We start from the raw sequence: 25,122 nt of genomic DNA on the forward strand, positions 1-25,122 counted from the left end.
TGGGATGAGTCTGGGCCTGCATCTTTCTTTCCCAACTTCTCTTGCTGTTCTGGCTTTTTTTTTCTTTTGTCATCTGAAAATCATCTTTGTGTGGGGAGAGGCTGGAGGTGGAAATTTAAGAGTCTTCTTTTTATAAGGAGTAGAGATGATTACCCAGGTAAGTGGTGTTCTGATCAGTCATAGCCACAGATTGATACCTTGTCAGGTGAGCTGCCTCTTGGGGAGGAGGGAGTTTGTGGAAGGACAGCCAGGCAGCTGGGCACTCCGGTCCTGTTGACAGGGAAGAGGCAAGGCCCACGCCAGGCATTTCTAAAGTGCAAATACAGCACGTAGTAAAGACACCATCTTGGTCCACAAAGCAAGACCTCTGGTTAAACAAACTAAAAGCCATCCAACCAACCAATTCCTCCTTTCCTCCAGCAAATATATGTATACATACATACAACAAAAATGGACAGTGATGGAAGAGGTGCAATTTTAACTTTGTTAAATACCCATACTTAAAATTGCAATTGTTTATGTAACTATGTATAATTATCTAAAAAATAGTTCCAAGGTTTTTTTCGCTAGGGTTTTAAAGATACCATGTAGTTTAACGTCTTTCCACATTGTCTAACCTAGGAACATAGGAACCCGAGGTTCCTATTCTACCCTTTTTTTTTTGAAACTCCTGCAGCACGGAATAGATGACAGAACACCTTATAAGGACTTAGAGACGACCTGTTGAATTGGATTGAAGCATGACTCAGTCCGTTTATGTAGGTGGAACTCTGCCTTACTTGCTTGTGGGTGTGCACATGTTCATGATGTTTATTTACAAGCTGTCTTAGCTAATTTTTCTTAGTCTGTGTGTGAATCATATGGAATTACCTCTGCCAATTAATTTCTTTAATTAACCCAGAGAAGAGGGAAAAATCAAACATGTTTCATTAAGTACTCTGCCTAGAGTAAGTTAAAAATGTAACAAAGTACCTTTGTGTATAATACAAAATTGTGTATAAAATGATGTCTAAAACAGATAATTGTAAATAGTTGAATTCTCAGATCATTTCATTTTGGTCAGAATGGTAGTTTGTGGACAGGTTTCCCTCCTCGTCTCTAGTCCTCATTATTGAAGGGAAGGTCCCAGGGATGTGCTGTGAATGGACAGGGAGAGGAGTTCCTCCACGTGAGGTGAGAGGCACCGGAATGGGAGGCACATCAGGGCACATTAGAGGAAGCATAGGTGTTATCGCCAGCACATAAATCACGAGTGGATGACAAGAGATGAATGTGGCGAGGCTGGGGGCTACTCCATGAGGATCCTGGATGTCCAGAGAGCATGTTACTCTTTGGATTTTAAGCAGGAAGGGACAAAACACAATTTCTGCTTTAGAAGGTCTCTATACCCTTTTGGATTGTGGGCTGAAGGCTACGACAGCAGTAGCAGCTCCAATTGCTCCTCCCCCAGCCCTCCCTCCCTGTCTCTGGTTTATTTCCTTGGAAGCACTTGTCACCACAGTACACAGTGTATGCTTTATTTACTTGCCCTTCGTCTGCCTTTTCTAACTAGAATGTAAACTTCCCGAGGGAAGGGATATAACTTTTCCCACTGCAGTATCTCCAGTGCCACCACCATGCCTGGCAAGTAACAGGTGCTCAGCAAATAATTTATTAACCAATCAAATGCATGAGTCAGTTTCTGAAATCAAAGTGTGTCATTGTTCTCCTCACAGATTTTATAATTGATTACAAAAGGAAAAAATAGTAACAAATCAGTGGGGAAACTGGACAACACCGTAAACAAGGGGTCAAAATGAACATCACCAATGAGGGCTGGTGAGTGTCACATGCCTCTGGATGTCATATCCCAGCCAAGAAGGCCGAATCCGAATCTAATTGTGAATAAACACCAGAGAAACCTAAATTGAAGGATATTCTCTAAAATAGTTGGCATGTATTCCTCGAAAAATCAATGTCATGAAAGACAAAGAAGCTGAAGAACTGTTTCAGTTTAAAGGAGACCCAAGTTAAATGCAGTTTGTGATCCTATGCTGGGTCCTGGGCAAAAGAAAACTTCCATGAAGGACAGACATTAGGATACTTGATGAAAGTGAAATATGCAAAGGGGGCGGGGAAAACAGATTGTGAGCTAGGGTGCTTCAGTGTAATTGAACTCTGGATAAATTGTCATGATTCAGAAGCTATATCTCTGGGTGGCTTGAGCCATGCCTCAGGACCCACGGAAGCAGAAGAAAGATCTGTAGGGGCAAGAACCCTAGAGTGGGATTCCGGAGACCTGGCTCTGCTACTGAAGCCGAGGGGCCATGTTTCTTCTCAGAGGTTGGAGTTCTGAGGCTCAGAGACTCTCTGGCTGTTACATAACTTTGAATCTGAGCAGCAGACTTAGTCCCAGTGCTGAGAATTTTAGGCAGAGGAGACAGGAACACCTACCGGTCAACTGTGGCTGCCTTTTGGGCTGGGATTCAAAAACCAATGAAAGAGGAAGAAATAAAGACAGTAACTGACAGGGTAACCTATTTGTTAGCACTGACGTTCTTCTTCTTGTCAGTTTCTTCTTGGTGAATACTCAGAGGGAGGTGGAGATAGAGAGAAGAGCTAAGTATTCAAAACATACAGTTTGGGGAGAATGTATGATCTTCCTGTCATTTAGAGTGGTGAAGCTAATTGCAGGGATTTATTTTATAGGGCAGTAGCTTTTAAGCCCAATTCCTTCTGCCTGGTTCCAGGGATCACTGAGACCCAGTGACGATAGATACTCATTGACCCTGAACCTTTCTAGGATTAAAGAGTTCTTTGAAAAATCAGCTAAGACCCCTCATTAAATCTTTATATTTTTCTAACATCTTTATTGGAGTATAATTGCTTTACAATGGTGTATTAGTTTCTGCTTTATAACAAAGTGAATCAGTTGTATATATACATATGTCCCCATATCTCTTCCCTCTTGCATCTCCCTCCCTCCCACCCTCCCTGTCCCACCCCTCTAGGTGGTCACAAAGCACCGAGCTGATCTCCCTGTGCTATGTGGCTGCTTCCCACTAGCTATCTATTGTACGTTTGGTAGTGTGTATATGTCGATGCCCCTCTCTCACTTTGTCCCAGCTTACCCTTCCCCCTCCCTGTATCCTCAAGTCTGTTCTCTAGTAGGTATGCATCTTTTTTTAAATTTTTATTTATTTTATTTATTTTTTTATTTTTTTGCGGTATGCGGGCCTCTCACTGTTGTGGCCACTCCCGTTGCGGAGCACGGGCTCCGGACGCGCAGGCTCAGCGGCCATGGCTCACGGGCCTAGCCGCTCCGCGGCATGTGGGATCTTCCCGGACCAGGGCACGAACCCATGTCCCCTGCATCGGCAGGCGGACTCTCAACCACTGCGCCACCAGGAAAGCCCGATGTCTGCATCTTTATTCCCGTCTTGTCCCTAGGTTCTTCTGACCATTTTTTCTTCTTTTTCTTCTTTTTTTTAGATTCCATATATATGTGGTAGCATACGGTATTTGTTTTTCTCTTTCTGACGTACTTCACTCTGTATAACAGTCTCTAGGTCCATCCACCTCACTACAAATAACTCAGTTTCGTTCCTTTTTATGGCTGAGTAATATTCCATTGTATATATGTTCCATATCTTCTTTATCCATTCATCTGTTGATGGACATGTAGGTTGCTTCCATGTCCTGGCTATTGTAAATAGAGCTGCAATGAACATTTTGGTACATGACTCTTTTTGAATTATAGTTTTCTCAGGGTATATGCCCGGTAGTGGGATTGCTGGGTCGTATGGTAGTTCTATTTTTAGCTTTTTAAGGAACCTCCATACTATTCTCCATAGTGGCTGTATCAATTTACATTCCCACCAACAGTGCAAGAGGGTTCCCTTTTCTCCACACCCTCTCCAGCATTTATTGTTTGTAGATTTTTTGATGATGGCCATTCTGACCAGTGTGAGATGATATCTCATTGTAGTTTTGATTTGCATTTCTCTAATGATTAATGATGTTGAGCATTCTTTCATGTGTTTGTTGGCAATCTGTATATCTTCTTTGGAGAAATGTCTGTTTAGGTCTTCTGCCCATTTTTGGATTGGGTTGTTTGTTTTTTTGATATTGAGCTGCATGAGTTGCTTATATGTTTTGGAGATTAATCCTTTGTCACTTGCTTCATTTGCAAATATTTTCTCCCATTCTGAGGGTTGTCTTTTCGTCTTGTTTATGGTTTCCTTTGCTTGGCAAAAGCTTTTTTTTTAAGTTTTTTAATTTTTTTTTATTTTTTCATCTTTATTGGAGTATAATTGCTTTACAATGGTGTGTTAGTTTCTGCTTTATAACAAAGTGAATCAGTTATACATATACATATATTCCCGTATCTCTTCCCTCTTGCGTCTCCCGCCCTCCTACCCTGCCTTTCCCACCCTCTAGGTGGTCACAAAGCACCGAGCTGATCTTCCTGTGCTATGCGGCTGCTCTTAAGTTTCATTAGGTCCCATTTGTTTATTTTTGTTTTTATTTCCATTTCTCTAGGAGGTGGGTCAAAAAGGATCTTGCTGTGATTTATGTCATAGAGAATTCTGCCTATGTTTTCCTGTAAGAGTTTGATGGTGTCTGGCCTTACATTTAGGTCTTTAATCCATTTTGAGTTTATTTTTGTGTATGGTTTTAGGTAGTGTTCTAATTTCATTCTTTTACATGTAGCTGTCCAGTTTTCCCAGCACCATTTATTGAAGAGGCTGTCTTTTCTCCACTGTATATTCTTGCCTCCTTTATCAAAGATAAGGTGATCATATGTGTGTGGGTTTATCTCTAGGCTTTCTATCCTGTTCCAATGATCTGTATTTCTGTTTCTGTGCCAGTACCATAATGTCTTGATTACTGTAGCTTTGTGGTATAGTCTGAAGTCAGGGAGCCTGATTCCTCCAGCTCTGTTTTTCTTTCTCAAGAATTCTTTGGCTATTCGAGGACTTCTGTGTTTCCATACAAATTGTGAAATTTTTTGATCTAGTTCTGTGAAAAATGCCAGTGGTATATATATATTTTTTGCACTATGTGGGCCTCTCACTGTTGTGGCCTCTCCCGTTGTGGAGCACAGGCTCCGGACTTGCAGGCTCAGGGGCCATGGCTCATGGGCGCAGCCACTCCGCGGCATGTCGGATCTTCCCAGACCGGGGCACGAACCCGTGTCCCCTGCATCGGCAGGTGGACTCTCAACCACTGTGCCACCAGGGAAGACCACCAGTGGTATTTTGATAGGGATTGCATTGAATCTGTAGATTGCTTTGGGTAGTAGAGTCATTTTCACAATGTTGATTCTTCCAATCCAAGAACATGGTATATCTCTCCATCTGTTGGTATCATCTTTAATTTCTTTCATCAGTGTCTTATAGTTTTCTGCATACAGGTCTTTTGTCTCCTTAGGTAGGTTTATTCCTAGATATTTTATTCTTTTTGTTACATTGGTAAATGGGAGTGTTTTCTTAATTTCACTTTCAGATTTTTCATCATTAGTGTATAGGAATGCCAGAGATTTCTGTGCACTAATTTTGTATCCTGCTACTTTACCAGATTCATTGATTAGCTCTACTAGTTTTCTGGTAGCACCTTTAGGATTCTCTATGTATAGTATCATGTCATCTGCAAACAGTGACAGCTGTACTTCTTCTTTTCCAATTTGGATGCCTTTTATTTCTTTTTCTTCTCTTGTTGCTGTGGCTAAAACTTCCAAAACTATGTTGAATAATAGTGGTGAGAGTGAGCAACCTTGTCTTGTTCCTGATCTTAGTGGAAATGCTTTCAGTTTTTCACCATTGAGGACAATGTTGGCTTGTCATATATGGCCTTTATTATGTTGGGGAAAGTTCCCTCTATGCCTACTTTCTGGAGGGTTTTTATCATAAATGGGTGTTGAATTTTGTCAAAAGCTTTCTCTTCATCTATTGAGATGATCATATGGTTTTTCTCCTTCAATTTGTTAATATTGTGTATCATGTTGATTGATTTGCATATATTGAAGAATCCTTGCATTCCTGGGATAAACCCCCCTTGATCATAATGTACGATCCTTTTAATGTGCTGTTGGATTCTGTTTTCTAGTTATTTTGTTGAGGATTTTTGCATCTATGTTCATCAGTGAATTTGGCCTGTAGTTTTCTTTCTTTATGTCATCTTTGTCTGGTTTTGGTATAAGGGTGATGGTGGCCTCGTAGAATGAGTTTGGGAGTGTTCCTCCCTCTGCCATATTTTGGAAGAGTTTGAGAAGGATAGGTGTTAGCTCTTCTCTAAATGTTTGATAGAATTCACCTGTGAAGCCATCTGGTCCTGGGCTTTTGTTTGTTTGGAAGATTTTTAATCACAGTTTCAATTTCAGTGCTTGTGATTGGTCTGTTCATATTTTCCATTTCTTCCTGGTTCAGTCTGGGAAGGCTGTGCTCTTCTAAGAATTTGTCCATTTTGTCCAGGTTGTCCATTTTATTGGCATATAGTTGCTTATAGTAATCTCTCATGATCCTTTGTATTTCTGCAGTGTCAGTTGTTACTTCTCCTTTTTCATTTCTAATTCTATTGATTTGAGTCTTCTCCCTTTTTTTCTTGATGAGTCTGGCTAATGGTTTATCAATTTTGTTTATCTTCTCAAAGAACCAGCTTTTAGTTTTATTGATCTTTGCTATCATTTCCTTCATTTGTTTTTCATTGATTTCTGATCTGATCTTTATGATTTCTTTCCTTCTGCTAACTTTGGGGTTTTTTTGTTCTTCTTTCTCTAATTGCTTTAGGTATAAGGTTAGGTTGTTTATTTTAGATGTTTCTTGTTTCTTAAGGTAGGATTGTATTGCTATAAACTTCCCTCTTAGAACTGCTTTTGCTGCATCCCATAGGTTTTGGGTCATCGTGTCTTCATTGTCATTTGTTTCTAGGTATTTTTTGATTTCCTCTTTGATTTCTTCAGTGATCTCTTGTTTATTAAGTAGTGTGTTGTTTAGCCTCCATGTGTTTGTATTTCTTACAGATTTTTTCCTGTTAATTGATATCTAGTCTCATAGTGTTGTGGTCGGAAAAGATACTTGATGCGATTTCAATTTTCTTAAATTTACCAAGGCTTGATTTGTGACCCAAGATATGATCTGTCCTGGAGAATGTTCCATGAGCACTTGAGAAGAATGTGTATTCTGTTGTTTTTGGATGGAATGTCCTGTAAATATCAATTAAGTCCATCTTGTTTAATGTATCATTTAAAGCTTGTGTTTCCTTATTTATTTTCATTTTGGATGATCTGTCCATTGGTGAAAGTGGGGTGTTAAAGTCCCCTGCTATGATTGTGTTACTGTTGATTTCCCCTTTTATGGCTGTTAGTATTTGCCTTATGTATTGAGGTGCTCTTATGTTGGGTGCATAAATAGTTACAATTGTTATATCTTATTCTTGGATTGATCCCTTGATCATTATGTAGTGTCCTTCTTTGTGTCTTGTAATAGTTTCTGTTTTAAGGTCTATTTTGTCTGATATGAGAATTGCTACTCCAGCTTTCTTTTGATTTCCATTTGCATGGAATATCTTTTTCCATCCCCTCAATTTCAGTCTGTATGTGTCCCTAGGTCTGCAGTAGGTCTCTTGTAGACAGCATATATACGGGTATTGCTTTTGTATCCTTTCAGCCAGTCTATGTCTTTTGGTTGGAGCCTTTAATCCATTTAAATTTAAGGTAATTATCGATATGTATGTTCCTATTACCATTTTCTTAATTGTTTTGCATTTATTATTGTAAGTCTTTTCCTTCTCTTGTGTTTCCTGCCTAGAGAAGTTCCTTTAGCACTTGTGTAAAGCTGGTTTGGTGGTGCTGAATTCTGTTAGCTTTTGCTTGTCTGTAAAAGTTTTAATTTCTCTGTCAAATCTGAATGAGATCCTTGCTGGGTAGAGTAATCTTGGTTGTAGGTTTTTCTCATTCATGACTTTAAATATGTCCTGCCAGTCCCTTCTGGCTTGCAGAGTTTGTGCTGAAAGATCAGCTCTTAACCTTTTGGGGATTCCCTTATGTGTTATTTGTTGTTTTTCCCTTGCTGATTTTAAATATTTGTTCTTTGTATTTCTTTTTTGATAGTTTGATTAATATGTGTCTTGGCATGTTTCTCCTTGGATTTATCCTGTATGGGGCTCTCTGTGCTTCCTAGACTTGATTAACTATTTCCTTTCCCATATTAGGGAAGTTTTCAACTATAATCTCTTCAAATATTTTCTCAGTCCCTTTCTTTTTGTCTTCTTCTTCTGGGACCCCTATAATTCAAATGTTGGTGCGTTTAATGTTGTCCCAGAGGTCTCTGAGACTGTCCTCAATTCTTTTCATTCTTTTTTCTTTATTCTGCTCTGCATTAATTATATCCAGTATTTTACCTTCCAGGTCACTTATCTGTTCTTCTGCATTGATCCCTTCTAGAGAATTTTTAATGTCATTTTTGTGTTGTTCATCACTGTTTGCTCTTTAGTTCTTCTAGGTCCTTGTTAAACCTTTCTTGTATTTTCTCCATTCTATTTCCATGATTTTGGATCATCTTTACTATCATTATTCTGAATTCTTTTTCAGGCAGACTGCCTGTTTCATCTTCATTTGTTAGGTCCGGTGGGTTTTTTTCTTGCTCCTTCATCTGCTTTGTGTTTCTCTGTCTTCTCATTATGCTTAACTTACTGTGTTTGGGGTCTCCTTTTCGCATGCTGCAGGTTCGTAGTTCCCGTTGTTTTTGGTGTCTGTCCTCCGTGGCTAATGTTGGTTCAGTAGGTTGTGTAGGCTTCCTGGTGGAGGGGACTAGTGCCTGTGTTCTGGTGAATGAAGCTGGATCTTGTATTTCTGGTGGGCAGGTTCTTGTTTGGTGTTGTGTTTTGGGGTATCTGTGGCCTTATTATGATTTTAGGCAGCTTCTGTGCTAATGGATGGGGTTGTGTGCCTGTCTTGCCAGTTGTTTGGCATAGGGTGTCCAGCACTGTAGCTTGCTGGTCGTTGAGTGGAGCTGGGTCTTGGCGTTGAGATGGAGATTTCTGGGAAATTTTCACCATTTGATATTACATGGAGCTGGGAGGTCTCTTGTGGACCAGTGTCCTGAACTTGGCTCTCCCACCTCAGTGGCACAGGCCTGACGCCTGGCTGGAGCACCAAGATCCTGACTGTCAACAGCGTCCACCACAGTTGACCACTCCCTGCTTCTAGCAGCACTCTTCCCGCCTAGGGCATCGTGCAGTCTCCTTGCTGCCTCATTAAATCTTAAACCACCAAAGAAAATTACATACCCATTTGCATTAATTATTGAAATTAGAAAGTAATTTTAAAGCGGTGTAAAGTAACAACGGTTGACACAGAATTTGCTGGTTAAATCTGAACAAACAGAAATAAATGCTGTTATCAGGGCATCCCAATGTTTTTAACCACTGCTTTGGGTGGGTGGCACAAAGAGGTTAGTATGAGCTTACATTAGCCAAGATAGAGAGATGAAGACCATCTAGAATAACAGTAGACCATCTAGTGTTATTTTACCTGTATATTTCTCAATGGAGTATATAAATAATGTGTTCAAATTTTAAGGAGTAATTTAAAATGCATTATAATATTAATGGAACCCAAATCAGAATCCTTTATAGATATTAAAAGTGTTAAATGTAAAGTGCTTACGTGCCCTGAGTGGTCTTCAAGTGTTTTGATGACAAATTTGCACACTTTTAACTGTTATTTTAAAATCCATTTCCATTTATTTGGTTTGCTTAAGTTTGAAGTATGCATACATCTTTTCCAACTGCGTCAGGTTCCCAAGGGTTTTGTATTTTAATGTAATTTATCGGTAAGTCGGTAGAAACATAACTAACTAATAGTGGTTATTTGGTGGGAATTTGGGTTGTATGATTTCTAAGTCTTGTCTCTCAGTTTATGTGAATTTAAACAAGAAGCCAGATAAAGTAAAAAATACCTAGAGATGCTTCAACAGATAAAGTTTGTTTTTTTTTAATATAGTATTTGAATTTAGTCTAAGCCATACTTCAAAAGATAGCCATTTGGCATTAACTCTTTAATTAATTGAGAGAACAGAGAAAAACAACCTTGTCTCACAGTGTACTTCTGCTTTTTTTCTATAACTAGATGAAGTATAATTTAACCTACATGGCAAGTTGTTACTGATTTTTGAATTTTGAAAAAAGGTGCAATTTTGGACTAATGCTACTACTGCTTAGTTTCTGATATCCTGCCTACTCTGGAGAAGAATATTTATGTTTATATATTTATGTATAAGAAAATGCTATCTTGGTTACAGTGACACCTTTGAGATTTGAGGAGTATATGTATAAATTGTATAGAACAACATCTGAATAAATGAGGAAAGGGTATGCATATGTAAAAAGCAAAATAAAAGATCTTTTTGTGACTTACCTCTTAGTATTGCTAAGTATTAGTATTACTACTAGTATTAGTAGTATTCTAGTATAACAAAACTTTCCTTCTCCTTAGCATCATCTGTCATTCTTTTAGTGTTTATTAGGTGCTAGGCACATGCTAAGTACTTTATACAATTTTGCGATTCAGTTCTCCCACGACTTTAAGAAATGAGTATTCACAACTTCATTTCACAAATGAGGAAACTGAGGTTTAGAGAAGGTACTTTCCGTTCCTCAGCAGTGGCAATTTCAGATTTTAATACAAGGTGGTTTTGTGTCCAAAGTCTTTTTATCTTAGCTGCTTTCTTACAGTTACCTCCTCAGTGGATGACTATTCAACACACTCAGGAGAATCAGATTTGCTAACGTTCTTAGCCAACTGCATAGGTGGGACAAAAATTTAATTCAATTAACCAGTTTTAAAGTTAAATAAAGGATTGCTATTAGGACGGCTACTAAAAAAAAAAAAAAAAACCCACCCAGAAATTAATAAGTGTTGACAAGGATGTGGAGAAATTGGAACCCTTGTGCATTGCTAGGAATGTAAAATGGTGCAGCTGCTTTGGAAAACAGTATTGTAGTTCCTTTAAAAAATATAAAATAGAACTACCATATAATCTAGAAATCTCAGCTCTGGATATATACCCCAAAGTATTGAAAGCAGAGTCTTGAAGAGATATTTGCACACCCATGTTCATAGTAGCATTATTCACAGTAGCTGAGAGGTGGAAGCAACCCAGATGTCTATTGATGGGTGAATGGATAGACAAAATGTGGGATATACTGACAGTGGAATATTATTCAGCCTTAAAAAGGAAGGAAATCCTGACACCTGCAACAACATGAATGGACTTTACGCTAAGTGAAATAAGCTAGTCGAAAGAGGACGAACACTGTGTGATTCCATTTACATGAGATGCCTAGAGTAGTCAAAATTATAGAGACCAACTAGAAAGGTGGTTCCTAGGCACTGGAGGGAGGAAGGAGTGGAGAGTTATTGTGTGATGGGTACAGAGTTTCAGTCTGGGTTGATGAAAAAGTGTGGGGATGGATGGTGGGGATGGTTGCACAACAATGTGAACGTTCTTAATGCCATTGAACTATGCTTAGACGTGGTTACGACGGTAAATTTTATGCGTATTGTATCACAACTTAAAATAATAGCTTAAACAGGGGGGAAGGATTGAAGTGACTGCCTGTGAACTCTTCCCTGTGAAGGATAAAAGGGATTTTGATCTCAGTCACATATTTCTCAGGTTAAGTTATTCCAGCCCACTCAAACAGCATTCGCTGGAAAAGCGAGGGTGGTGGAAAGTCATGGAGACCTTGAGTTTTATTTCCCTAACCCCTAACTTGCTTGGAGTCTTCATTCTCTTCATCTTGTCCAATGCACAATGAGTGGACTTTTCTTAGAAATTGAATTCCTTGGAGGGTGATATCAGCAGACTTTCACTCTGAGCGCTTTAGCAACAGCTTTCTCAGCCTGAGAGGAAAAGCCAAGGGCTCGCATTCAAATAGGTAAGCGAGATGCTTCCGAAATTGAAACCTGTAACCGTGTAACCGAGAGTCACGCTTTTCAGTTAAGCCTAGTGTTAGATGGTAGATGGATGAGTCATCTGGTCTGAGCGCATCAACTGAAGGATGTGGAATTTGACTATCTAGTTACCTTTGGGTTTATCTTACAGAATCTCACTGGTTCCATTCAGCTCCATATGGAAAAGTTTAACGTGATATAACAATGAAGCTGGATTGTCCTGTCTTCCAGCTTTAACACTATTTTGGTTGTATGGATTGTAATGCTCGAAAAGAGGGGTTCTGGCTTTTATTGTTGGTTGACAGCTATTTGAGTTGTCACCGCGCAAGTAGTGTAGTGGTGAATGGAGCTCACCGTCTAGTGCAGAATGGTCCGTATTTGGCATCTTCCTATTTATAAGTGGGAAAAGTTCAACCAAGTATTGGGGGCATCTGGCAGAGGCCTTTACCCTGTTTGTGGGGAGAGAAGTGTGGGTGGAGCCAGAGTGCCCCTGGTTAAAGGGCTACCTTGAGAGTTTTGCACCCGGCTTCATTCCAGCAACACTGGGGGGCTGTTCTCACTTTTCAGTGGGGAGAAGAGTGTGGAGGTAACCAGGATTATTAGACCCCTCCCTGATTTTAAGGCCTCTTTTACTACTGGATAGAAGCTAGAGTGCAATTAGGGAGACCAAAAAGGAGGCTTGTGCAGGATTGTACCCAAAGATGATGATAATGATGGTAATGATAGTAGCCACATGGAGGGCCACCTGTGTGCCAGAAGCTCTGCTTGTCTTATCCTCACTCTATGAGCTGTAGGTCGGTGACATTACCGGTACCATTTCGCAGATGAGGAAATCCAGGAACAGAGAGGCTGATCAGTTTTTGTTAAGATCACACAGCTTGTATTGAATGCACCCAGGATGGTGGGCAGGCCTGGGAGCTGGTAGGGAGGAGCTGTTTGCATTCTTCGACAGCCATGTGATCATCAGGAATGTAGTGTAGGAAGGTGCAGAGGCGGTGGATTGCCTTTAAACTGGGGTTCAGGAGCCACGGGGCATCCCTGGCTACATCTGTTTCTTCTCGGGATACATGTGATAGCTGTTGTCCAGTATCAGCTCAGGGCTGGCCTGAGCTTTGTGGAGGAATGGGCTGGTTGGGGGCGTTTGCTGGAGCTGTGCGCTCCGAGACGCCCGGTTGCTTCTCTGAATGTGGCAGTGGTGGGGTGATGGGCGTAGTGTGTGTGTGGGGGGGTGGCAGAGTGTACAGTGTGGTTCTGAGTCTGAGTGAGCTGTACGTGGATCTTCGTTGACGTGAGCAGGTTCTGTCGGTTCCCTAGGCGTTTGGTTGGGGGATGAAGAGCAGCCCACAAGCGGCAGAGTGCTTTTTGTGATGTTTACTTTATGGAACATACTGTGCTTGGCACTACAACCTGTTTGACAAGGGAGGCAGCAGGAAATTCAGAGCCATTAGAGAATTATTTATACCAGAATACAAACACAGCCTTTTCAAGTGTTTTGTAGGCCTGTTTCCTGCAGGGGTCTGTGGAAAACGTGTGCCTCATCTACTAAAATTAAGGAAAGGTGGTTAGCAGTTTTGTAGAGAAGCAAGGAACTGTAATTCTCCACTTTGTTTTTAAAAATCTGCCTGCCTTGGTCATGCTTATTGTTTAATGTGTTGGATTCAGGATTAAAGGAAAATTGACAGGTAGGGAGCATCTGCTCTTTTACTTTAAAAAAAGGGTTAAATATGTAGTTTCTTTTTTCAATTAAAAAATGAAATACAGGGAATTCCCTGGCAGTCCAGTGGTTAAGACTCGGTGCTTTCACTCACGAGGCTGGGGTTCGATCCCTGGTCTGGGAACTCAGATCTCACAAGCCGAGTGGCACAGCCAAAAAAACAAAAACAAAAATGAAATACATGCCCACGGTTTTAAAAAATTCCCTAAACAACATAAAAGGATGTAGGAAATCCTCCTTTCATTCTAGTCCTCCCATGCCTTCCCCAGAGATAGTTTCAGTTTTCTTGTGTATTCTTCATATATGGGCTATGCAAATATAAACATATTCTGTATACAATATGCACACTGTTCCATGCTGTGCTCTTTTCACTGTGTAATACTTCTTAGAGATGATTTCATACCAGCACATATAAATAAATCTATCCTGTTTGTTTTAATAGCTATAAAATTCCGATGAATGGAATGACTAGAATTTATTTAACCAGCCCCCATTTAGACCTTAATGCTTTCATAAACAATACTGAGAGGCATATCCTTCTGTATCCTTCATTGTTTCACACGTGTGGATATATCTATAAAATAAACTTCTCTGTCAAAGTATATTTAGATTTGAAATCTTAGGAGGCTTACTCTTGGGCTTAGTAAAGCTAGAATTTGAATATCTATTGTGTGAAAGACCAGTCATTTTTGAGAATTTCGTTTGATTAACGTGGTTTTTATCCTGCCAGCAGTTGTGAAAAGATGCTGTTTAAATACATCACATCTATGTAAACATTTACTTCTAAAAGTAAGGTATTTCAACCAAATGTTATTTCAGGCAGGTACAATTTAATCGTTAATTAAGCCCCTCCCTTGACAGATGGAATACAGTCTCGATTCTGAGCCCCCAGCCCCCCATTAAATTTTAAGAACATCAAGCTAAGCATGGTGAGTGTGGAGGCCATTCACTTCCCTGATGAGAAACCTCGTGATGCTGGAATATGGGGAATGTATGAGTGTCTGTTAATGGACCGTCTTAAGCTTCCGAGGGACCTGCAGTTTACTGTATCCGAAGGACTGTGCCGCTGCTCTGTAGCTCATCTGCACTTGTGTCACCAGTTCATGAGGCATTTTTCTGCCAGCTTCACACATGTTAACCTATCGGGTGGGCTGGGAGTTTAAACTTCTGATTAATGTCAGTGCATTTCTGCAAATGATGTTTGTTATTTTTCACCATCTTTCCAAAGTTAAATCTTATTAGCAGGGTGAGAGGGGTTTCAAGAAACTGATACTGGGTTTTTGTTTTTGTTTAGATTTTATGTTTATGTTTAGATTTTTCAGTATTTAACCAGGCGTGTGGAACCTGGATGCCTTTGGGTCTGCCGTGCCTCATTAGTCAATGTTATTAGTATGTCTTTAGAAAAAAACCACACACACACTAGAATATAGATTTGTTTTGCAAGTCAATTTGCTAAAATGTCAGTTAATATCACTAAGGAACAGGCCCTACTTCTTTTTTTTTTTTTTTGCGGTACGCGGGCCTCTCACTGCTGTGGCCTCTCCCGCTGTGGAGCACAGGCTCTGGACGCGCAGGCTCAGCAGCCATGGCTCACGGGCCCAGCCGCTCCGCGGCATGTGGGATCCTCCCAGACCGGGGCACAAACCCACGTCGCCTACATCGGCAGGCGGACTCTCAACCACTGCGCCACCAGGGAAGCCCCCTATTTCTTTTTACTGATTGTTCTTGTCAGTGGTGATCTGAGATGGATGTAGTTAATAAGCTTTTGAAAGTGTGTATCTAGGTTCTGTAATGTGGTCTTGTGTGGCCATGGAGTCGGAGTACCCACTGAGCACCTGTTAATAATTAGCCCTGCACTAATAATAACAACAGCTAAATGCACTGAGCCACAACTCATCAAAACCCTGCACTTCTTTCGCCTGAGTTTTATGGGTAAGGAAAGTGAGGAGGTTAAGCTGAAGCACAAGGGCCCACAGTTAGTAGAGCCAGGATTTGTATGTGGGCAGTTCGCTCCAGGCCCACACCATGATGTTTTATGTATTACTCTCCAAAAAACCCCTTTGAGGCTGATAATAATATTCCCATTTTACCTTCAGGGAACTTGAGGATCAGAATTAAATGACTTAACCACAGGTCATTAAAGGTCACAGCTACTGAGAAACCATGTGGTCTGAAATCCAGATTCTTCCCTATTGCTCACAGTTGTTATTTAAGAAAAGACCTCATGTGTGGGCCTGTCCCACATATTTCAGGACTTTTAGCTTCCCTACAACCCACTCACTAAATTCCACTAGGGACCTCAGTGACTGTGCCAGCCAGAAATGTCCCCACATGTTTCTAATGTTAGGAGTCATATTGACATTTCTTAATTTCAAACTTGTCTCTCATCCTTATACTGCATTGCCTCCCATGGCAATTTTTTAATCAACAGTAATCAAACTCAACTCTTGCTCATAATTTGGAATAGTTAGAATAATTGGAATAATTGTAAATGCAAATCATTTCAATACAAAATCACAGATGAGGGAGAGCGTCTCACCCAGATCCCTGTCTTAGAGTTTACACACACACACACACACACACACACACACACACACACACACACTTTCTACCCACCCTGAAGCACAGAGGTGGCAGAAAAGACTTTCTCAAAGTCAAAAAAAATTGGCAGCTCACTGGACTCAACCCCTATTTGTGCGGAGCCTGTTGGCATTTCTTCGAATTCTCAGTTTGCTTCAGGCAAATGTATTTGATTGAGCTGTGTTTGTTTTCTAATGAGTGATTTTGACCTTTCAAAGGGCAACATTTGGAGGGTTGATGTAATTGAGTTGAAAAGGCCTACCATGGAACTGCAGGACAAGTTTGTGGCTATTTTGGAAAAGGTATCTTGCTCCTGGTCTCTCTCTTAAGTAGTTTTATAATGCTGAGAAAACTGGACACTTCTGGTGAGACTTGTCACTGTTACCTTAGCAGGTGTTTGTGCAGGCTCCCCCCAGATTTAAGTAGAATAGGAGGCAGGTTGAATAATCTCATATGTACTAACCCTGATGGTTCTCATGGAGGAAAGAATTTTTTTTTAAACTTTTTTATTGGAGTATAATTGCTTTACAACGGTGTGTGAGTTTCTGCTTTATAACAAAGTGAATCAGCTATACATATACATATATTTCCATATCTCGGAGGAAAGAATTTTTGGTGAATGAAAAATGTTATTGTTTGAGAACATTCACTTGTTCAGAAAATTTGTTCAGTGCCTGTTGTGTGGCAGATACAGTTTTCATTTCTGTGGATGAATTGGGCATAGATTTTGCCAGTTGTTTGTGGTGCTGATTGTTTCCAGACTCTTTCTGTATCTTCAATAAAAGACAAAAGATTACTTGACTACATCCACTTAGGACACTATACAACTGTATTGTCCATTGTACAGGATCAGGGTTAGAGGTTAGTTCTGGTAGCATCTTTGCCTGATGGTATCAGTCTCATTCATTTACGAGTATGCCTCTGGAATATAAAATGTGTTTTTGGGAACGGATTTAATGAAGAAGTTGATTCATTATGCAGGAGGGTCATCAGATGATTATATCTTTTAAAAAAGCATCTCTAATGTCCCGGAGTTCTTGGGCCTCAAATGTTGGTTAATCAGTTAAGTCACAGCACTTGAGGAAACTATGACCAATGCAGAAATGTCTTCTGATGAATACTGGGAGAGAATTTGCAGATGCTGGAGTGAACTTCCTCTAAATAAATGCTCTTACACAAATTTGGAGGTGTTGAGGGATGTGCATTTCTTACTGACTGTGGAAAAGTTCATTGAAACTGTTGACATACACCTTTCATTAGTGATTCAGAAACAGTAGAAGTTGTTTTGAAATCACCCAAGTTATAGTAACAGGAAAATAATTCTTCTCATCCTCATCTGCCTCTTCTTCCTCACTATTATTATTATTAGAGTAGGAACATGGCTTGGGAAAAATCTGTTTGAATCAATAACTCACTTGGCAGACACTTGAACTGATTGAGAGCTATTTTATGTCTCTCTTACTTTCATGGAAGAGAGACCACTGATTAAAAAGCTTGATATTGGAGAGCTCTTAAAAAACAAACAAACAAACAAACCAACCAATAAAACAGAACAGACTTAGGGCATCTCCTGATATCCTGACTTATGTACATATAGTGTATTACAATAATTGATGTTCTTAATGATGACCTTTGACTCATGACAATCATGTGAAATTGGGTTCTGAGTACTCTTCTTGTTTCTCTTTCAAAAATCAGTAAATAGCCTCGGAAGTATATTTGAGGAGGCAGGAAAATGTTTAGGATATAATGTGAGTGAAAACAAGTTACAAAGTAGTATGTATATATATCCTCAAGTTGGTAAAACCCAACGGCATTTTCCAACATTTTACAGTGAATCTGGGTGACTCTTATAAAAAAATATTATTAAAAGTTGGGGTGGGGGGGAATCATAATTCTCCACAAAACAGTGAGTCAACCATCTCAAAATAGAGGAGGGGGCAGAGGGCAAATGCAGAAGAATATTTAATAGTTTAATAGCCTGGAAACATGTCCACATGTTGTGACATGAAAAATGATTATAAAACAATGTGTATAGTCCTAAATTTGTAAAATGAATGAATTTATAAAACAGGAAGTACACAAAAGTATGTATAAAAAGTATACAAAATACACGAAATTATGCCAAAAATACACAAAATTTATACAGGGAGGAAAAAAATATTTATTTAAACTGTATATATACCAGTGGAGCAAACAGAAATCCTCGTCCTTCTGGTGTTCTAAAGAAGGGCTGGAAAGAAATATTTCAAAATGGTAAGTGATTCTGACTGACGGCTAAGTTTACTGGTAATTTTTCTTGTCTGTGAGTATCTTTATTTTCTAATATCATTCAGGGAACATCTGTTACTTTTGTAAACGGGGAAAGTAAGAAAAAAATGTAATATATTTCAGGAAGATCTTCACTTACTAAAAGAGAAAACAAAAAATGAGCCTAGAAAGTCACTTTTCTCTCATCTGGGCAGTTAAGTCTCCACTTTATTGTTTGATAAATGAGCCATTTAAAGATTTTTGTTTTAACCAGGTCTCCTAAGGCAGGCGATGCTTTGTAGCCCATGGTTGTTACTACTTTAATGATGCAAACTTAAAACATCAGGGCAGCGAGTGAGTGGATGAATGAATCTCGGGCAGTTCTTCACGTCCTCAGATGACACTTAGGAGGTGAGGCCCCCTTTGTCTTTGCATGTGGCTGGCCTGGATGGACACTTAACTCTTGGCTGAGAAATAAACCCAGTGGAGGAAATTCAAGAACCAAGCCAAGTGCATCATTTTCCCTAGGATGTTAATTTCCGAGATCTAGTCCTTGGAGTTCTGAGAAGCGAGAGGAGTATGTTACTGCAGACCTTTCTTGGAGATTCTCAGTGCTCATTAGCATATTGAAGGTTCTGAGAAATTCTGGAGCAAAGGTAATTGCTGCCAAAGAAGGGTTTTTGTTTTTATTTATTTACTTATTTATTTATTGGCCCCCACGGTATGTGGGATCTTAGTTCCCCAGCCAAGGATCAAACCCGTGCCCCCCTGCAGACCTAACCACTAGACTGCCAGGGAAGTCCCCAAAGAAGGGTTTTTAAAAAGTGGAATCTGACTGACTTCAGTGGAGTGGGGAGCCGGGTGGATGAGGCTCTGAAAGGAAAGAGTAGTCCTTGAAGAGGAGGAGAAAAGGACGTTACGCATTAAGGAGGTCCCTGCACAGATCTGGGAGTGGCATGAAACTTGGAGTTCTCCAAACCTAAGGATGTGGTTTCAACAGTAGTAGTTTTACATGTGCATGAAACTTTAAATGGTTTCCTGAATAGTTGTCCAAGTCTTGAAAAGTATATTTCAATCACATTTTATAAATTACAATGACTTATTTTAAGTCTTAGAGACTTGTGACTTGCAAGTGATTTCAGCTGCATAAATCATTAGTGGAAATATATTTTCATGCATCAAATTTACTTATATCAAGAAACTCCTATTGATTTTCATTTGATGGGTTTTTTTAAATAGCGTTTAGAAAAATGAATGATACAATTACTTCTACTCACTGTTTCTGTAAAGTAGAATCATTTGGCCCTGTTTTCTGCTAATGTCTGTACTTTTTCCTTCAAAGCAGTCATATCAAGTGATGAGTAGAGAACCTTAATTTAAGCCCCCTATTTTGAGGAGTTTAAAGGTTCCAAGAATTTTTTTAAAAAATTGCCTGCATATATGAGCCTTGCTTTGCTAATTTACATGTGTAGCTATTTAGCTCAGAACATTTAAGGACAAAAGCAACAGAATAAGAGCAACAGATTGCAACCAAGATTATTATTTTTTTCTGAATAAATGGGGTTGCTTAACTTGGTAGGTTATGTGTCCCACTTGTCTTTGTTACATGGATCTAACTGTATTTTTTTTTTAATTGGGGTATAGTTGCTTCATAATGTTGTGCTCATTTCTGCTGTACAGCAAAGTGAATCAGCTTTGGATCCAAATCCATTTTGGATTTCCTTTCCATTTAGGTCACCACACAGCACCAAGCAGAGTTCCCCATGCTATACAGCAGGTTCTCATTAGTTATCTATTTTATACATAGTAGTGTATATATGTCAATCCCGATCTCCCACTTCATCCCCCCCACCTTTTCCCCCCCTTGGTGTCCATACATTTGTTTTCTACGTCTGTTTCTCTATTTCTGCTTTGAAGATAAGTTCATCTGTACCATGTTTCTAGATTCTACATATATGCGTTAATATACGATATTTGTTTTTCTCTTTCTGACTTACTTCACTCTGTATGACACAGCAACATGTAAAAGAATGAAATTAGAACACTCCCTAACACCATACACAAAAATAAACTCAAAATGGATTAAAGACCTAAATATAAGACCGAACACTATAAAACTCTTAGAGGAAAACATAGGAAGAACACTCTTTGACATAAACCACAGAGTAATGAAAATAAAAACAAAAATAAACAAATGGGACCTAATTAAATTTAAAAGCTTTTGCACAGCAAAGGAAACCATAAACGATACGAAAAGACAACCCTCAGAATGCGAGAAAATATTTGCAGACTAAGCAACTGACAAGGGATTAATCTCCAAAATATACAAATAGCTCATGCAGCGCAGTATCAAGATCTGACTGTATTTTTAGTTGTGTTTTTCTCACACACACACACACACACGTGCGTGCACACCACTGTTTTCTATGTGGATTTACTTGGATTTTATTTACATTGTATCCATTAAGAAGTGGATGCATGGTATACATCTACGGCATTGGGATTCAAGGCTTGCTACCCACTGATGTACATAAAAGGCTGAGAACGTAACTTGCTTTACTGGTGAAATTGCTGTGATGTCATTGCCATTTGTTTGTCACTGAATTGCAAGGATCTGGCTCCCAAATAGCACAGACCAGTTATTCATAGCCTGATAGGTTATGCTGTGACCAGTTGCTGTGAGTGATGGAAACTCTTTTCTAGGTGTTTATAACAGAGCGATTTTTAAAATGCATCATCATTGCTAAAGAGTAATTTTCAAAAAGTTAAAAAGTATTGCATGTAGGTATAAAATGAACGTATATCATAGTTTTTGTTCAACTTAGGGAATTAAAGGAGAATTTGAAGAACTGAAAAAAAAGGAATGCTATAATGAATTTATTAATAGATAACAAAATTGGTTTAGAAAGAGCAATAAAACATAACGTTTGGATTATCTTTCCTTCCAGGCAGATCAAATTTTATTTGCATTGCTAGGGATAAGAATTATTTGGAACTACTGTCTGTTTTATGGAGGTGTAAAATAATAGTCGGTCAAAGGTGCGTAGCCCTGTTGACTCAGAAAATCCCCAGAAGGCCCTCTGGGTGATGTCTAGCACTCACTGAAGGGACAGACACCTAGGACTCTCTTTTGTCCATTTCAAAATCTTGGACGATTTTTCCTGACATCATTAAAAAAATACTTTTCCAGCAATTTCATTCTTTGAGTACTTATAGTTTCAGACTCTGAGATTAATGCTCTTCTAATTTGTTCAAAACTGAGTGACAAGAATATTTAAAATGGGTATTTGGATTTCCAATGTCTTGTTCTGTTACCATTCCTCCTCCAAGCCCCACTCCACCCAGGTGGAGTATTGAAAGTATTACGGTTAAGGTGGTAGCACCATCTGATCTAAGTATTTCCTCTAATGACCAATCAAGTAACACTCTCTGCTTCTTACTTTCTTTAAGGGAGAGGTAGGGCATTGTAGTATCATTTTATATTTTAAATGAAAAATAGAGCAATTGAAAACAATATATAAAATTCTAATATTCTGTGTACAAATGGGATAGCCTGGGAAGTGACACATTTTAAGGGTCTTTACAGGAAAATTTGTAGTTCCAATTATGAATTTAATAGATGAAAATTCATCATGTGACAGCCCAGGTAATACAGAATGTTTTCCACCACTGCTCAGAAACTGTGCCCAAAAGTAGAATCCTCCTTGGTCTGAAAGGGATATGTTGATATTGCCAGAGGTTGCCTGTACTGAGATTATAAACCATAGGAGAGGATTTATAGACCTTCTCATAAATTGACCTTATTTTATAGGTGAGAAACCTGAAGTCTAGAAGAAAGAGGGAGTTGAAAAAAATTTGACCTCAGATTTCTTACTGATATGCGCTGTTCACTTCCTTAAATTAGTCTAAAAATAAGTGCTTTAATTCTAACTAAACATGTCAATAGTAGGTCTTCACATAAAAATTTAATTTAGGTTACTTTCATAGGCTCTGTCTTTCGGTAATTTTTTGCTTGCAAAAACCAGGTTAGTTTCATTCAAGTAAAGGTAGAGGGGGTGAAGGTGGAGATCAGGATGTAGCTCTCCTGAGAATCCCAGATTAGGAAGTGGTTCAGGTTCAGCTCTCACTTTCTATGGCAGACTTGGCTCATGACACTTACCCTGACCCTGAGTGTGCCTCTTGACCTTTTACCCCAAAATCTAACTGGCAATTTCCTTTAGAGTTTCTTAATTCCAGTTTTTGAGGCAGAGAATCTTGATTGGCTGGCCCCAACTTTTTAGCCAATAAACGCAAGTTGAAGGCTCCTGGCCAGCCTATGAATGGCTGCATTTTGGTCAGATGTTTCTCCAGGTCCAATCAGCTATGGCTGTGTGTGTAGGGACTTGAATCATGTGATACAGAAGATGGCAGTTGAAAAGCAACTGAGCCGGGGTGTGGTAGAATCCCCCAGAAATAGGAGTGGGTGAACTGACACTGTGATATGTCTTCTGTAAATTCAATTTTAGTAAATTAGTTGATTCTCAGTTAAAAAAACATTTCTCATAATCTCCCTTGGCACTGGATTTAATGTTTTAATCTGTTTCTATATTGGAGTACATTTGGGATTTCTTTTTAGTTCATCTTAATATTCTTATTAGCCAGCTAAATTTTGCCTTTTTTAGGAACACAAAATACAGTTTTTGTGACTTGCAAAGTTTATTATGGTAGCTTGGTTTGACAATTCATGCTGAATTTTCTTTTGAAGCTCTAATGTTACTGCAAAGTATTTAAAAAGGAAATTAGAAAATTCTCATTGTTGTGAGTTCCTTTAATTTCCATGAAATATTTATTTTCAATATCTGAGAAGAATCCAGAATCAAAAGGCAAGGCATTTGGATTCATTTTTAAAGTAGTTCTTACATTGCTGACCTGTATATACTGTATGTTTGGGATATGGCATAACTTATATTTATGAGACTTTCTGAGTAGTTAGGGAGAAAGTGTGACTGTTTCAGAGGGAGACTGCTTGGACAATGATAGATTAGATGTGGTTTAGATAATTTTTTAAAGGCGTTATAGTTTTTGATCCTATTTTACTTGAAACTTTTTTTGATAGTGATGTAAGACTGTGTAAAGATGGTTTTACTGGAAGGTAAATTATAATAAAATATTATGTGGACATAATTACCAATCCAGAATTTATTGGTGTGCATATAATATTTTGAGAAAAAAGTTCTTAAGTCAGAAAAGAGCATGTGGACAATTCCTTCATTATTGCAAGTATGCTTATTTCCATTGTTCTTACTAAGCCCCGTGACAGACATGGACTAACCGTGTGGGGAGCAGGGTAGGCGAAGGACATTATAGGGAACTGCAGGGGCAAACATTTAGCAATGACTAAGTCTTTCGAGGGTGTGTAGTAATCCACTTTTGATAATAATGACTAAGCGAGAAAAGTAAGGGTGGCTGAACTGAGGGCTTGATTTGTTATAATTGCTAACAGAGAAACATGATAGGGTTTTGTTGGGTGCTCACCAATGTCTGTCCTAGGTACTGAGAGCCTTATATTGGGTTGGCCAAAAAGTTCGCTCGAGTTTTTCTGTAACATCTTACAGAACACTGGTCAAGTGTAGCTCGTGCCCTCAAGGAGCTGTACAGTAAGAATGTACTGTAGCGAAGGGGAGAATAAGACTTCCCTGGAGTGTGGTTGAACATGTTCTCCCTGGTGAAGAACACTGGTCCCAGCTGCTAGCAGAAGGAAGCCTTGCAGGATCTCCAGCAGGAGACTGCGACTTGCAGTCACCATAAACTGGACAGGATGCCTGGGGCTTTGCAACTGTAGTTGTTGTCTTCTTTTTTTTTTTTTTTAATTATCATCTATGACTTTATTTTTTTTAATATAAATTTATTTATTTATTTATGTTTGGCTGCATTGGGTCTTCGTTGCTGCACCTCGGCTTTCTCTAGTTGTGGCGAGCAGGGGCTACTCTTCGTTACGGTGCACGGGCTTCTCATTGCAGTGGCTTCTCTTGTTGTGGAGCACGGGCTCTAGACACTCGGGCTCAGTAGTTGTGGCACACGTGCTCAGTAGTTGTGGCTCACGGGCTCTAGAGTGCAGTGTCAGTAGTTGTGGCGCACGGGCCTAGTTGCTCTGTGGCTTGTGGGGTCCTTCTGGACCAGGGCTCGAACCCGTGTCCCCTGCATTGGCAGGCGGATTCTTAACCACTGCGCCACCAGGCAGGTCCCGCAACTGTAGTCTTAAGACTGTAAAGGTTCTTCTCCAAGCCCAGCCAAGAAAGAAAAGGTTCTATTAAACTGTGTTTACTGACAGTTAAATATCAGAGGAAGAAAGCACTAACGTTGTACTTTGGATTTTGAACTCTTTTAAAGTAAGATTTAATTTGCATAGCACTCTGTTTATGAGTGAGAATGAGGACACTTTCAGTGGTTTTTCCTATTCTAATAAAGTATAATTTTAATAGAAAATTTAATAAAAATAGGAAAATATAATTAAATTGGTCACGTGCTGTTACTGGTCTCACTATAGTATTCAAGTATAATTACACACCGTTTTCCCCCTGAGAAGAAGCAACTGAATTACAATAATTCAGTTTGGGACAGGGCTGCCAAAAAATGAAGCATACCTGCTGCCCTTTCTGTGTCT

At 39.3% G+C, this 25,122-nt stretch overlaps 1 protein-coding gene across 10 annotated transcripts in view; it reads left to right on the top strand.

Moving 5' to 3' along the window:
* Positions 1-25,122, top strand: part of SGMS1 (sphingomyelin synthase 1) — a 292,041-nt gene that overhangs the window by 114,868 nt on the left and 152,051 nt on the right. Inside the window, exon 1 of one of the 10 annotated variants that reach the window (XM_060034555.1) lies at positions 139-157. The exons of the other annotated variants lie outside the window; for them this stretch is intronic. The gene's annotated coding sequence lies outside the window, so the exon portion shown is untranslated. Of the gene's footprint in view, positions 1-138; positions 158-25,122 lie in introns of those variants that run through there. 10 annotated transcript variants of the gene reach the window in all.

This window comes from Delphinus delphis, chromosome 16 (genome assembly GCF_949987515.2).
Source record: "Delphinus delphis chromosome 16, mDelDel1.2, whole genome shotgun sequence".
Lineage (NCBI taxonomy): Eukaryota > Metazoa > Chordata > Mammalia > Artiodactyla > Delphinidae > Delphinus > Delphinus delphis.